Here is a 13,563-nt window from a genome sequence, read left to right as displayed (position 1 = left end):
GAACAATGTATAAATCCAGAGTGCTGCAGTCAGATTATAGCTAGAGCTGAGTAACGTTAATGTGAGACTACTTCTATTGTGTTTATCTAAATTTCCGTAGAGTGAAAAAAATAAAGGTATGATCCAGCTCTTGCTATACCATTAATAAGGAAATCTCCTTCAGAATGTCAGCAGGGAATGACTTTGCTAACTGAAGGAAGCATTGGCAATTGATATCCTGATATGCTGGACACAGAACTAATGGTGTATGTGTGCCAATCAAACTCAAGGTCAGCTGTATAAAAGTGATACCGTTGTTTGAATTCCCTATTTGTGGACTATGGGCAATTTTGGATCACTGCCATAACCTATGGAAAAACTGTCTTGGATGACAAGGACGGGCAGTGATCAGCTGGCAGCTATCGTGCCATTGGGAACCCATTGTTGACCTTATTTCAGCATCATAATGTCTCATGAAAAATGACCCTTTAACACATAAGTTAATTTGAAAAAGGGATTTCACCTTTCATAAAGTACACAAAGGGAAAACATTGGCCTACCTTAACTCTCAAAAGAGCATTGCAGTATATAGCTGCAAATCTATAAATGCTTCCAACAAAATGTTTCCAAGAGAAAACTTAGCTCTGCTTATTTATTTTTTTTCCACAGAATGTCAACGTCTCTAACAAAGTCTTGTTATATTAGAATTGCTTCCAAAGAAACAGGGACACTTAGTTGTAATGTTATCTATAATACACTAATACTCATTTATTTACTTAAACAATCTGTGTTAACGGATAAAACATGACATGATAAATGTAAAATGATTTAAGCCAAATTAAATATATTCACTTTCCGCAAGGAATGTACAATGAAAAAAAAAAACAACAAAAAACATGTACACTATAAAACTACATCATGAGTTTCACAGGTTGCAAACCTTTGTTCTATATGCATTCTGTTGGAACTTTTTATACCTGTACTTCTCATTTTTACTCCATATCTTTTATTTTCTCACTATCATTACAATCTGCAAAATAGCCCATGTCAATGTCTAACACTCACTCTAGATACAGATGTTCACAGTCCACTATTAGTCTGTAATAGCATTCTCCAAAATGGGTGCTAATGTTTAAAGGAGCACTGGAGGTACAGTAAGTATCTCCAAAAGCAGGGCTTTACTTACCGCTTTAAACTAAAGAAAAACAGTTCTCAGCGCAGAAGGCTAATAAGTAGAGGGAGAAAGAGAGAGGAGTCCTATTTAGTAGAGAACTCATCAGCATAAAACATTTCAGGGTCTGACCTAAAAAAAAGTCTTGTTGAAACTGCGAATTCAAGGTGGAAATGTTTGATTTCTGCAAATCGTGTGCTCATTATTAAGCAATGTGAACTTTTGCGACATTTCCAAAATGACGGAAAACAATTTGTGCACCACGATTGGACAGATTCGCACATCTCTAGTAATAAGCTAAATTGACCTAGATTTTTAAGGATATGCTTTGCATAAAGGGAGTGTAACGGGTGCTCACCACAAACAGGACGGAACCACGAGGTCAAGGTGAGGATATTGATACACCATGAATGCCGGACTTGTCGTCGTGGGTAGCCGGCTCAAGGTAAGAGAGAGCAGAGTAGTATGAGAGCAAGCCGAGGTCAAGGAGTGGAGACGAACGGATCGTAGAGGTCAGTAGCTGGGATCGCTGAACAGAGAGAGCAGTGGAGTCAAGACAAGGTAGATGTTCTTGCGACCAGCACACGTCAGAAGCGATTATGCTCAGCCAACTTCCTGGTGGAAGAGGCTGAGCCTAAATTGCAGGGTGAGCCAATCAGGCACTGAGTTGCACAGTAGGCGGGAACAAAGCTGGAGCCAATCAGGTGACAGGAGCTTGACGGGGGTGGAGCCTGTGCCCGATCTTCATAGGGAGGGAATCAAATGGTACCTGACTGGTTGGTTTGTACCATGCGATACCTTCCCTTTAAGGTGACTTCACAGCACTCAAAAAAGGGAAGGAATCACATGGTACATTAACCAATCCGGTTTCTTGCTGTACCATGCGATTCCATCAAATTTGGTTGCGAGGTCCAAACTGCAAAACTGATGGATGTTCACAATAGGATGTTGGATGTACCATCTGGCTGTCAAATATGATGTCCTGGGCTGCTTTCTGTCAACGGGGCTGCGTTCGCATGAGGCTGTACTACGGTTCGGCGGCCACACGCCAACGCGACACCAAGGACATTAAGTCTGGCTACATCTGTACCAGGGGAAGAAGCACAGAGTAGCTTTATGATTTGCTACTAATTAATATGTCTAATGTGAAGTCTTTTCTTGTATGGCCAACGTTATAAACGGATATTGAATAAAGCTCTTTTTGTACTATAAAAGTTCCTGGCTCCCCTCCATATTCTATCTGCATTTCTACGCCCAGCCTGCTCCGACCCAGCAGCATGAACAGGTACGAGACACTGAGCACTTCCATGTATATACCGGATGTTACATTACATAGTTACATACACTGGCGACACACTTTATTCGAGCTCGGCTAGTCCCACGAATTCGGGTATACCCGGGTGTATTGAGGTTTATGACTGTTTTCTGCCCGAGTGCATTGAGGTATTTTCCGGCAGGGATTGAAGCATTTTATTCCCGCTGGCTGCAATACTGCACAGTACATATATATATACTGCATTACAATTCATGAATTTATGCTATCTGGTAGACACGCGAAGCATTGCAGCCTATTAAATCCTAATCATTAACATTTAACAGATCAGCCGCCCGTCAGCCAGGCATGAACCCAGGCTGGGAAGGCAAATGCAACGGGGCTTGTCAGAGGTGAGGAGCGGCGCATTCCAGGTATCTGCCAGGTACATACCGGGTATTTGCTCGAATAAAGTGTGTCGGTGCAGTAGTTACATAGTAGATGATGTTGAAAAAAGACTTAGGTCCATCAAGTTCAACCTATGCTAAATTTAGACAACAGATACTTTATCCTATATCTATACTTACTTATTGATCCAGAGGAAGACAAACAAAAAAAACCATTAAGGGGAAAAATTAATTCCTTCCTGACTCCAAGAATTAGCAATCGGATTAATCCCTGGATCAACATCCTTCCCATGTATACTTATTTGGTATATCCCTGTATACCTTTCTCATCTAAAAAGATGTCCAACCTTTTCTTGAACAAATCTATTGTATCTGCCATCACAGTCTCCATGGGTAATGAATTTCAAATTTTAACTGCCCTTACTGTAAAGAACCCTTTCCTTTGTTGCTGGTGAAATTTCCTTTCCTCCAACCTTAAGGGATGGCTCCGAGTCCTTTGTACTGCCCGTGGGATGAATAGTTCTTTTGAAAGCTCCTTGTATTGTCCCTGAATATATTTGTATATAGTTATCATATCCCCTCTTAGACGCCTCTTTTCTAATGTAAATAAATCTAATTTATCTAGCCTCTCCTCATAAGTTAGAATGTCCATCCCCTTTATTAATTTGGTGGCTCTTCTCTGCACTCTCTCTAGTTCCATAATGTATTTTCTTAGGATTGGTGCCCAAAATTGTACTCCATATTCAAGGTGTGGTCTTACTAATGCTTTGTAATGGGGCATAATTATGTTTACTTCCCTTCCATCCATTGCCCGTTTGATGCAAGATAAGATCTTGTTTGCCTTTGCAGCTACTGCATGACATTGGGCACTATTGCTAAGCCTGCTGTCTACAAGCACTCCTAAATCCTTCTCTATCAAGGATTCCCCCAATATATCTCCATTTAATTTGTAAGTCGCCTTTTTATTCTTGCATCTCAAATGCATAACCTTACATTTATCTGTCTTAAACCTCATCTGACATTTACCTGCCCAAGTTTCCAGTCTCTCCAAGTCCTTCTGAAGAGAAATTACATCCTGCTCTGATTCTATTACCTTACACAATTTAGTATCATCAGCAAAGATGGAGACTTTGCTCTCGATCCCAACCTCAAGGTCATTAATAAACAAGTTAAAAAGCAGGGGTCCCAGTACCGATCCCTGAGGTTCTCCACTGACAACTTTACGCCAACCTGAAAAAGTTCCATTTATGACAACCCTCTGTTGTCTGTCCTTTAACCAGTTTTCAATCCAGGTGCATATATTATTACTGAGTCCAATTTTCTATATTTTGTACACCAACCTCTTGTGTGAAACCGTATCATAAGCCTTTGCAAAATCTAAGTAGGCCGCATCAACTGCATTACCCTGATCTAAATTCCTACTTACCTCCTCAAAGAAACAAATAAGGTTAGTTTGGCAAGATCTATCCTTCATAAATCCATGCTGACTATTACCAATAATTTTGTTTTCCATTAGGTATTCCTGAATATTATCCAGTATTAAACCTTCAAGTAGTTTCCCTAATATTGAAGTCAGGCTTATAGGTCTGTAATTTCCCGGTTGTGATCTAGCTCCCTTTTTAAGTACTGTATAGGCACCACATCTGCTTTACGCCAATCTTGTGGTACTGAGACTTTGGAAATGGAGTCCTTGAATTTTCAATATAATGGTTTGGCTATTACTGAGCTTAACTGCTTGAGAACTCTTGGATGTATGCCATCGGGGCCAGGTGCCTTATTTACTTTAATTTTTTCAAGTCGGCGCTGAACTTCTTCCTCAGTTAACCAATTGTTCATTAATATGGAGGTTGTGGCTTCCTCTGCGGCACTACTATTGAACTACATTCTTCCCTTGGGAACACAGAGGCAAAGAATTTGTTTAATACCTCAGCTTTTTTCCTTATCTCCAATAATCTGCTTACCCATCTCACACTGAAAGGGTCCTATATTTTCTTTTCTCATTTTTTTGTTACTAAGGTACTTAAAGAACTTTTTAGGGTTGACCTTACTTTCTATTGCAATCCTTTTTTCATTATCCATTTTTGCTAATTTTATTGCCCTTTTGCAATTTTTGTTACATTCCTTATAATTCTGATAGGATGTCTCTGTCCCTTCTGATTTAAAGAATCTAAACGTCTTCCTCTTGTTGTCCATTTCCTCCCCTACCTGTTTATTTAGCCACATTGGTTTTGACTTATTTCTTTTATACTTATTACCCAAGGATATACACTGATAAGTGTGCATTTCTAACAATGTTTTAAAGACTGCCCATTTATCTTCTACCCTTTTCCCTGCAAAAACATCATCCCATTGTATTAAAATCTGCCTTTCTAAAGTTTAAAGTCTTTGTTGAACCCAAGTAATCTGTTTTTTGATCATTTATTTCAAATGAGACCATGTTATCATGACTGTTACCCAAATGTTCCAGGACTTGAATATTTGTTATTACTTCTACATTGTTTGGTATGACCAAATCCAGAACTGCCCCTCTCCTGGTTGGTTCCTCAATAATTTGGGTCATATAATTGTCTTTAAGCACCCCCAAAAACCTGTTTCCTTTTGTTGTAACGCTAATCTCATTGCCCCAGTCTATGTCTGGATAATTAAAATCCCCCATTATGCAAACATGACCCAGTTTTGATGCCTTCTCCATTTGCAAAATTATTTTAGCTTCCTCAATCTCACAGATATTTGGTGGTTTATAGCAGCGGTGCGCAAACTGGGGGGCGCGCCCCCTTCGGGGGTCACAAGATTATGTAGGGGGGGCGCGGGTTGCTTGCAGGGAAACCTGGGGGTGGGCAGAGCTGTGCACGGGCGACCAGAAGCTCAGTGCTGCTGCTTCTATGTGTCTGTGTCTTGCAGAGGGGGCAGGGCTTCTCTCTGCATACACACAGCCCCTCCTCTTCCTGTCTGCTTCCCACACCAGTTTTCAGCAGCATGGGGGGTTGGGGAATCGGAACATGTCGCCCCCCCAGGTGAAAGTGTGAGTGTGTGTGTGTGATTGTGTGGGGGTGGGGGGGGGGATTGTGTGTGTGTGTGGGGGGGGGATTGTGTGTGTTTGTGTGGGGGGGTGGGATTGTGTGTGTGTGGGGGGGGATTGTGTGTGTGGGTGTGGGGGGGATTGGGTGTGTGTGTATGGGGGGATTGTGTGTGTGGGGGGGATTGTGTGTGTGGGGGGGGGGGTTGTGTGTGTGTGTGTGTGGGGGGGGGTTGTGTGTGTGTGTGTGGGGGGGGGTTGTGTGTATGTGGAGGGGGGGGATTGTGTGTATGTGGGGGGATTGTGTGTGTGTGGTGTGTGTGGGGGATTGTGTGTGTGTGGGGGGGGATTGTGTGTGTGTGTGTGTGGGGGGGATTGTGTGTGTGGGGGAGGATTGTGTGTGTGTGGGGGGGATTGTGTGTGTGTGTGGGGGGCCGGATAGTGTGTATGGGGGGGGATTGTGTGTGTGTGGGGGGGGAATGTGTGTGTGTGTGGGGGGGGATTGTGTGTGTGGGGGGATTGAGTGTGTGTGTGTGTGTGGGGATTGTGTGTGTGTGTATGTGGTGATTGATTGAGCGAGAGTGTGTGTTGTAATGCAGTGTTACGCAAACTGGGGGGGCAATGAGGCGCAAGATTATTTAGGGGGGTGCAGGCGGCGTGTGGCGAATACTGGGTGCGCAGGCCGGCAAACGCTGTGTGCGGGAGGACGAAAAAGCTGTGCACGAGGGGCGGCCAAGAAGATGTGCACGGGCGGGCAGACGAAGATGTGTGCGGGTGGCTGAACAGGATAGTGCAGGTGGTGGCCACATGATGGTGTGTGTGCGCATGCGCAGGGGCTTCGGAGGTACGGCGAGGAGCACGCCCGAGAACGGTGAAGTCAAACGCACCTCCCGGTGTCAGCCCTGCAATAGCGCTGTGTTCCTGCTCTCCTCTGCTGGCAGCCTGCTTCGCTGCGATAATCTGCAAGTGAAAGGGTAGGCTGCCACTATATCACTCATACTATGAATATACAGAAATAATAAATAAAAAAAAGTGAAAACACAACATTGAAAAAGGAAAAAAATAAATAATAATGTAGGTACAGTAGGAGTGTGGATGACAATGGGGATAGCAAGACAAAGAGCAGGGAGGGGAAGGTAGAAACAAAAAGGGGGGGGGGAGGGAAGGGATGTAGCAAAGAGGTGGATGAATGCCCCCCAAAAGTATTGCCTTTGTGCACGTACGCTCTCCCAAGCTTGGCGCCTGGGGAGACAAACAAAATTGACTTTGAAGTGCGCTCAGCAGCAGTCAATGCACACACACAGCCACGCGCACACACTCACACAAATAGCCCCGATCCACGCTTGCAAAATTATGCAGGACACCCTATGCTCATGCTTGGAGAGTTGGTGATGTCACCGCTCTCAGCGGCAGCGTGGACGCAGCCTAATTTTGCAAGCACGAGCTGTTGAAATATGTAAGTATTTTGACATATTTGGATTTATATTGTATACCTTTTAATAAAGGGTTTTTTTTTTTTTTTTTTCATGTGATTTTGATTACATCAGGCAGGGGGGCTTGAGAAATTTTATGGATGAAAAGGGGGCTCGGCATAAAAAGTTTGCTCACCCCTGGTTTATAGCATATTCCCATAAACATTTTCTTTATACTTTTACCTCCACTGCTAATTTCTATCCACAAAGTCTCTACATTTTCATCATTCCCTTCATAGACATCATCCTTTATAATAGGTTTTAGATCCGGTTTAACATATAAACATACTCCACCTCCCTTTCTATATGTTCAATCCTTCCGAAAAAGAGAATAACCCTCTAAATTAACTGTCTAGTCATGATTTTCATCCCACCATGTTTCAGTAATGCCTATGATATTATACTGCTCCCTAGCAGCTATTAATTCAAGCTCCCCCATTTTATCTGTCAGGCTTCTTGCATTAGCAAGCATGCATTTAAGTTTTTTTTCAGCATGTACTATTATCTTATCTGCTCCTTCCTTTCTGCTCCCACTTGGTTTAGTCTTTAGAAGTTTTCTAGTATTATCTATATTTACTATGGGTGTCTCACTGCTTGTCAAACTTGCACTTGCCCCCATTCTACCTCCATACCAACTTGTATCCTCATCTATTCCATTTAGTTCATTATCTGTTTCATTCCCCTCCCCCCTCCATCCTAGTTTAAAATCTCCTCCAACCTTTTTAGCATTCTCCCCCCTAGCACAGAAGATCCCTCTTCATTGAGGTGCAATCCGTCCCTAGAATATAGATGGCACTTCTCAGAAAAGGAGTCCCAGTGCTCTAAAAACACAAGCCCCTCCTTCCTGCACCACTTTCTTAGCCATGCATTAACCTCCCTGATCTCTGACTCTCTCCCTGCGGTAGCGCATGGCACTGGTAGTATTTCAGAAAATACTACCTTGGAGGTCCTTGCCTTAAGCTTTTGGCCTAGATCCCTGTAATCATTTTTTAGGACCCTCCATCTTTCTCTAACTTTGTCATTGGTGCCAACGTGTACCAAGACCGCCGGGTCAATGCCAGCCCCTCCCAACAATCTGTCTACCCGATCCGCAATGTGCCGAACCCGAGCACCCGGGAGACAACAAATTGTTCGGTTCATGCGGTCCCGGCAACAGGTTGCCCTATCTACCGTCCTAATAATGGAGTCCCCTACCACCTCAATCTTTCTTTGTATCTGAGCATCCTGAGTCCCCACTGTGCTGGAGGAACTATTCCCCTGGCTGCTAGAGGAATTAGTCTCCCCCAGCCTTGCCATTTCTGCCCCAACATTCCCAATATCTTCACTCAACATGGCAAATCTAATGGGATGTGTCAGCTCAGAAACGACCTGTCTCTCCCTATTGCCCCTGCTTCCCCTTCTATCTGTCACCCAGCTACCTACCTGCTCCTCACTAACAGCAATCAAGCTACCTACCAGCTCCTCACTAACAGCGCCACCATCTGCACCACTAGTCGAAGCAAGGGCCTGCTCAGTGAGCTCTAAACCCCTTTCAAGATTGCCAATGTCCCTCAATATTGCAAGTTGCCTCTTCAGATCAGCAATCTCTGATTCCAAAGAGACCACCCGCTCACAATTCCCACAGCGGTATGCTCTTTGGAACAGCTGATCCATGTGCACATACATGTGGCAAGATGTGCATTGAGTGGCATTTTCAATCCTGCTCATTCTAGCAACTATGAAGTTTATAAGTACTAACAGTAGACTCCTATAGAACCAGGCAGGGTTACATATGGTGCCGTACACTTTTGTGTATTTCAAATACAACCTGTTGATTTTTGAAAGTACAGATGGTGACTTCTTTCTTTCCTGCATTAAAACTGAATAAAGTATAGTGAAATTTGTGACACTTTACCCATAGCAAAGTTTACCCTGTGCAATGACTTTAATACATGGAATTTTCTTTCCTTTAACTACATCAATATTATAAAGATGTATTATTTGTTAATATACAGTTAGAATCAAAGGCACAGAACATTATGCAAATCAAAAGATTTGAACAAATCTGCTAGATATAACAAGTGAAACAAGACCACATCAAATCCCTTTAGCGTACATCCCAGATGAAATAAAAGTAGGCTAATGACCATATGAAGCCCAGTAATGCAGCACGCCGTTGTTTGGCTTTTCAGTAATCCTGTAAAAGATAATGCCAGAGATTTTAAGTACTCTATAAGCATCCTTTTTTTTTATAAAGTAAAACAAGCACTATGCAGTTTAGATACATGGCCTAACTTTCATTCAAATGTATAGTGTCACTTGAGCTACATTTCCTGTATAACTTTAGAAGGTACAGTATTATGATTAGTAAGAATTTTGAGCCACAGCATTTTCTTTTAATCACCTCGCAAGAAATTTAACAAGCAACTAATTTAATAACTTTTCAAATAAACCTCTATACATACAATCAGTATTATTGCCATACAGCCATATAAGCGGCTTTACAAACATGGCAGAAAATTCTTCATTACAAACAGGTTCATGGATACAGAAATGTGGTAATTTTTCTCCACATATCTCCAGATTAAAAGAGAACAATACTTGCGGTTTTATTTTTTGCTTCTTGTGTTTTTTTTTCTAAAACATTTGAGAGCAACATTACCCTTTTAGTGTTTGTTACCGTAATAAAGCTAGCAATACTGCCTCCTAAAGACATTTCCTATTCTGCACAGTATGAGGACAATTTACTTTTCTGGGGTGTGACTTACTATTACAGGAGATCACACATACTGTAGATACTTAGCGGTATTAATTTCACAAGACTGAACTCTGTTTTGGTTTGAAGCAGAATTAACAGAACATTGCCTAAGTGGGCCTAAATGTCAATGTCAGATCTATGACAGCCTTTTTAGGTATTCCAATGAGCTCATCTCACATTACAAGGGACAAGTTCTATCTCTAAAAGCGTGCCCTATCATTTTTAAAACAAACATTTTAAAACTATTTTCTTTAGACATTTAAATCATTTATATTTAGAACATAATACAGGTAAACCCCGTTATAACGCGCCTCGTTATACCGCGATTCGGTTATAACGCGGTTTTCCCGTGGCTCCCGTTTAAAAAAAAAAAAAAAATGTTAAATTTAAAAAAATTTTTTTTTTGCACACTGCACACACTGCACACACTCTCACTGCACACACTGCACACACACTGCTCATTGCTCACACTACACACACACACACACACACACACACACACACCCCCTCCCAATACACATATACATAAAAGGGAGACAGCGATCGGGGCAGAAGGGGGACACATCACCCGCACCCCCCCCTCCTACAGACACACAGATATATATTTATATATACTGTATTAAATATACACAGACACGACCAAATATACAGAGAAGTCGGTAAATCCAAGATGGCCGCTGTGTCACAAGGTATTTCAGCCAATCAGATCGTGGGAACCAATTCCACACGCTGATTGGCTGAAATACCTTGTGACACAGCGGCCATCTTGAATTTACTGACGTCATGTTAAAGGTAAATGAAGCACAGACATTCTGATTGGCTGGCATCATTCCCTTTAAGTGACGTCACGGCAAAAACATTTTTTTAAGTCTGCACATGGTTTTAACAGCCAATCAGGTGGCTGTTAACCATTGTGAGGGTAAATGTGACGTCACAAGCCATATTTAAGGCCGTGACGCCTCATTTGAGCCCAAGAAGCCGACGAGACAGCATCGGCTGGGATTTAACATGGGGTTTTATGGATTAACAGATGAAGAAAGAAGATAAAGAACAACAAGAAATGGTTACAGATGAAGATAGAAGACGGTGAGTAAAGAAAGAAAAAAGAAGATTGGGGTACCTGAGCCGGATCCTGATGGCGGATGGCATCGGATGCTGTTGGAGGCCTTCAAGGTACGTGAGCTTCCTGTTACCCCGGGAGTCGGAGGGCCACCGCTTCTAATGGTAAGTAAGATATTCAATGTTTGTAAATGTCTCTTTTTACAGGTGTATTCTTTGGATGTGATTTTTTATTTTTGGGGGGAGGCACTTTGACTGGTAATATATTGATCTGTACCTCTTTAGGGTACAGATTAATACATTATTATGCCAATATTTGGGGGGCATTTCTCGCTTGTTATTGCATTTATTGATGTGGATGTGATTGTTTGTTTATGGTTAATGTAAGAAAAGGTTTGCGATTGGTGTTCGCTTGTACTTAATGTTATATTATGTTAGCTAATGTGTTTTATGGATACTTCAGAGATAGTTTTAATGTATTTATTTGTCTTTTAATGGTTACATTAATTAATGTAGGATTAATTCATTGTTTACATTGGTTAGTGTTACTATTCATTTTGAGTTGTTTAGGGATTAATTGGTTTGATTGGGTAATGGTTTAATTAATTCATTGTTGATGTTGTAATTGCTTCTATTGATTGGATTAGCTGGCTACTGATTTTATTTAGTGAAGTGTGTTTTTTGGGAGTATAGTTACGTTTTATTACTGTGTGTCTTGTGTATTACTGTATTTTTATTAGGGTGCCCATTGAGTGCTATAGAGGCTTATCATGCCCATATTATTATTATTATATGGGTATGATGTACCACTATACTACTCAATGGGTATAGGGTGGGTATAGTCAGTCTGGGGTGGGTGCTTAGGCCTCACGGGTGTGTGAAGGGGTATTAGCCCTAAGGATGGGTGTTTAGACCTTGCGGGGGGTAGCGGTTGGGTTAACCCCTTTATTACCTTAGCGGTATTAACCGCTAAGGTAATGAAGGGGCTAACTCCCCCCGCAACCCCCCTGCAATGCCTAAAAAGCCACAAAGGGCCAAATTCCCCCTTCACCCACCCCTGATAGCCACTGTATTGTGTTGTATTGTATTGTGTGTTTCTTACTGTATGCCTGGCACGGGTGTTTAACCCCTTCATTGCCTTAGCGGTTAGCCGCTAAGGTAATGAAGTTGCTTTACATGCATGTTTCCTGCCTCGGTTGCATGCCGGGGGGGTCCGGAGCTGCTATTAATGGCTATCAGCTCCGGAGACCCCCGACATCAATCCGAGGCAGGAAAAGGGCCTGATTTCTTCTAAGTCCCGACCCATCGCAGCTCATCGAGGCCATCTCCCCACCAATTGTCCAACAATTTTGTGGGGAATTGGATTTGGGGAGAAAATCATTTTTTATGCCTGCGATGGGCTGCGATAGGCCGCGACACCCGACTCGTGGGTCTCTGAATAGCGGGAGTTTATCAACCATCCGAAAATGGTCGATAAGCAGCTGATCGCTGCTCAGTCGGCGAATTTCGGCTGGAGATAAAATTTAGCGTCGATACAGGCCGTTATCGAGCACTTATCGAGGCTATCTGAATACGAGTGCCCATTTTGGGCGATAAGTGCTCGAGAAGGGCCTTATCGAGGCTTTCTGAATAAGGCCCTTAGAAACAGGTGTTTTAGTTGTACTGTAACATATTTTGAAAAGTCATTTTTAACTTTACTGCTCCTCAGTAGGAAGTACGAACCCACGAAAAAGTAATCTGCAAAGAAGAAAGCTCTATTGTACATGTAGGGAAAATAGATCAATGTCTAGACTAGACTAGTCTATGACTGGAGGATAAAAAGAGTGAGCGTAGGGAATAAAGGACAGATGGGAAATCAGACCTATTGGATGATAACATTGCAGGTTGTGCTGTGAATACTGAGGAGTGCAGATACCTCATATAGGATGATTTAAATACCCCTTATGACTTGATGACAAAAAGCATTTATATTTTAATTAGGTGAAGATAAAGGATTGGAAGATCTAATTTACTGCTATTAGACTTTTATTTGACTACAGATTGACCATAAACATACATTTTTTATGCACTCTTACATACTTTTGCTCCTTACTTAGTACTTCTCTGTATCTTTCTATGAATTAACTTCACATTAATTAAATCAAAAGCTAATTCAAGTTTTAATGAGCATGACATAAATAAATCCTATGCAATACTGAACGTAATTCGAGAAAGTGTAATCGGGTGCTCCTATAATGCTGGAATGATGGAAAAAAATGTTTGTAGTGCTAGTGCACCCAATATATTAATAATGTGAACCTGTGCAAATGACAATATTGCTTGTGACACATATTACATGTGAACTTAAAGTGAACAATTATTATAACACAATAGTGATGGTAAAAAATCTAAATAAATATCACCACCCCAAACTTCTGTGAACCACGTGACATAATAAATGTAAAGCAGCTCAAGACCCTCTGTAGACCAC

This window comes from Ascaphus truei, chromosome 1, assembly GCF_040206685.1.
Source record: "Ascaphus truei isolate aAscTru1 chromosome 1, aAscTru1.hap1, whole genome shotgun sequence".
Classification (NCBI taxonomy): Eukaryota; Metazoa; Chordata; class Amphibia; order Anura; family Ascaphidae; genus Ascaphus; species Ascaphus truei.
This window is presented reverse-complemented; position numbering follows the sequence as displayed.